A 3,309-nucleotide genomic window follows, 5' to 3' on the forward strand; every position below is an offset into this window, starting at 1 on the left:
GTTCATTGAAATGAAAAATAAATAAATAATTAAAAAAATTAAAAAAAAAAGTGAGAACGAGTAAGCTTATGACAGGGTTCTGTTTTAGTGACTCTGGACATGATTTTCAGTTGTGTGGGTTTTTGAAAATTAACTTTTATTTATTAGTATGTATTCTCTATATGTCTTTGGAGAGATTGGGGTGGAGCTCCCTGATTAAAACAAGCTTGGAAGGAGGAGTGGCATCCACTTCCATAATAGCTTGCCTCCAGAAACCCTATGAACCTGAAGAGAGGATGAAAGGCACCCAAGCGTTGAGGACTCTCCTTCATAGGGTTGCGATGAGTCGCCTGTGACTCGAAGGCACTTAACAACAACAATATGTCTTTGGGGGTGGGAAACATTACATATAAACATCTGAGAGTAAGCATCTGAGAATAATGTCAACAATTTATGTGATACAACGCTGTATGTAGTACTAAAAACCAAAAACAAACTCCAAAACAAACCAAATAAAAACTCAAGGTGGTTTATAAGTGTGGTTCATTATAACTCAAATAAGTCATGGATTGGGGACCTGTACATATGCACACACACAATTCTTTCCCCCCTCCTCACCCTTTTGAAATACAAATATTTTATTGCTGTGTACTCTTGAGTCAGAACTGACCCATAGCTGACCCTCCAGCAGGTTTTCAGAAGCTGTTAATTGCACGGGAGGAGATTGCCCATCATTCTCCTGCAGAGCAGTTGGTGACCTCGAACCGCATGCCTTTGGGATTGCAGTGCAGCTCCTTGCCACTAGACCACAATAAACAAATATATTACATATGATATATATTCTTGTTGTGTACCATTAAGCTAGAACTGACTCATAGCTGATTCCTCTAGTGGCTTTTCAGAGATAGCACATGAGGAGTTTGCCCATCTTCCTCCTGCAGAGGATCTGTTGGATTCAAACCACATGCCTTTGGGTTGGCAGTGCAATTCTTTACCATTAGACCACCAGAACTCCCTATTTATTATATATTGTTGTTATGTGCTGTCAAGTTCTGTACGACTAATAGCAACCCTGTTAACCACAGATAAGAGCCCTGTCCTCTCCTACACTATCTTCATCATTCTGTCACACTGGATCCTGTTGCTGTAGTCACTATATTAGTCCATCTTACCTCACTGAGAGTCTCCCTTTCCTTAGCTAACCCTGCACTTTTCCAAGCATGATACTGCTCTCCAAGCAATAGACTCTTCTAACAACTTGCCTAAAAGTATGTGAGACGAAACTGTTGCACTTCCTTCCAGGGAACACTTTGGTTTCATCTTCTGTAATACATATCCATTTGTTTTTTTGGGCAGTATATGGGATCGTCAATACTCTTCTCCAACACTACAACCCAAAGGCATCTATTCTTCTATCATCCTTATTTATTGTCTAGCTCTCAGACGTATAGCAGGTGATTGGAAGAACCATGACTTGAATCAGGCACACCTTAGTCTTAAAGGTGACATCATAGTTCTTCAGGGTTTTGGAGAGGTCCCTGACAGCAGATTTCCCTAATGCTATACATCCCTGGCTCTAGTTGTTGGTGCATATATTTGAATGATAGTGGTATTCACTGGACTTCCTTGTATGAGTATGGATATTATCCTGTCGCTCACCAACTTGTATTTCAGGATAGATCTAGAAATTACTTTTTTAATTATGAAACCAAGCCCATTTTCTCTCACCTTTTCATCCCCGGCATAGTAAATCATATGATCATCTGATTCAAAATGTCCTATGCCAAGCCATCTCATTTTACCAATACCTAGTATGTCAATATTTATCTGTTCCATTTCTTTCTTAACAATGTCCAATTTTCCTACATTCTTGCTTCTCACATTCCATGTTCCAGTCACTATTGTCTCCTTACAGCTGTTCCCCTTTCCCTGTGTTTCCATTTCTAAGATCTCAGTTTCAATTGCAATGTCTGTTAGTCCAAATGATAGTCTAAGTGTGCTCTATTGTACATAGCGTTTTCGAAGGCCAGTAATTTCAAAAGTAGATGGCCAATCCTTCTTCCTAGTCTGTCTCAATTTTTAAATATATATAACAGTATCTGACTGACAAGCATTCTACAGAAAAGAGCAGATGAAAGACTTACCAGTTAGAAAAAGACCAGTATTCAATGTTGCTGCACACCCTGCTACATGTTTGGAGGAAATAGAAGATTTCTACCAACTTTTGCAGTCAGATATTGATCAAACATGCAATCAAGATGCATTGATAATAGTGGGCGACTGGAACACAAAGGTTGGAAACGGAAGAATGATCAGTAGCTGGACAACACGGACTTGGTGAGAGAAAGGAGGCTGGAAATAGAATGATAGAGTTCTGCACATTCAATGATTTATTCATTGCAAATACTTCCCCCCCCTTTCAGTTTTTAATGAAGTTGTGTTAATATTTTACTCCTGCATCTTCTCAATTGTTTCTTCCTTATATTTGCCCTTTTCTTTTCTAACTTGGCGGGTTTTAGCTTTACATTCAAGGATCTTTTTTCTGTCTTTATCCAGTGATAACCACCTTGCTGGGGTGAATGCCCACATGGACTGTTGTGCCATTAGCTTTTTCTTGCTGCACTCGTTCAATTTGGATGACATATTTCTTCCTGTAAACCTGGACTACTTTGCCAATTTGCTGACCTTTATAGTGCCCTCGTACAACCTGAACTTCATCATCCTTTCGGATGGGCATGGACTGCACATTGTATTTCTGCCTCAGCTCCTTGGACAGAGGAGAAGACATAATCTTCCTTCGAACGTGAGAGGGTGCATTGAAGTGCCTTTTATGGTTTTTGCTCTGGTCAGAAGTCACAAAAGGATTGAACTTCATTTTGGCCGCTGCCGCTTCGGCAATGGCCACAGGAGGCAAAAGAGGCAAATACTTTTTATAAGAAAAATAAATGCAGACTATACACGTGGATCTCACCTGATGGTATGCATAGGAATCAAATAAATTACATTTCTGGAAAGACTCACTGGAGAAGCTCAGTATCTGCAGTGAAAACCAGGCCAGTACTGATTGTGGGACAGACCACCAACTACTCATATGCAAGTTCAAGCCGAACTTGAGGAAAGTTAAATCAAGTCCGCGGGAACCAAAATTTAACCTTAAGTGTGTTGCACTCGAATTTCAAAACCATCTCAGGAACAGGTTTGAGGCCTTGAGCACCAGTGAGCATAGACCAAATGAGCTCTGGAAGGGTATCAAGAAAATCGTCCATGAAGAATACAAAAGATCATTACAAAGGCTGAAGAAGAAGAAGAAAAGACCAAGATGGATGCCAG

The 3,309-nt window shown here is 40.0% G+C and overlaps 1 pseudogene; it reads right to left on the reverse strand.

Moving 5' to 3' along the window:
* Positions 1-2,427: 2,427 nt before the first annotated feature.
* LOC102864921 lies at positions 2,428-2,854 on the reverse strand (annotated as a pseudogene).
* Between the last annotated feature and the right edge of the window lie 455 nt (positions 2,855-3,309).

Source organism: Elephantulus edwardii, unplaced genomic scaffold (assembly GCF_000299155.1).
Source record: "Elephantulus edwardii isolate Elephantulus edwardi_28Jun2011 unplaced genomic scaffold, EleEdw1.0 scaffold00010, whole genome shotgun sequence".
NCBI lineage: Eukaryota > Metazoa > Chordata > Mammalia > Macroscelidea > Macroscelididae > Elephantulus > Elephantulus edwardii.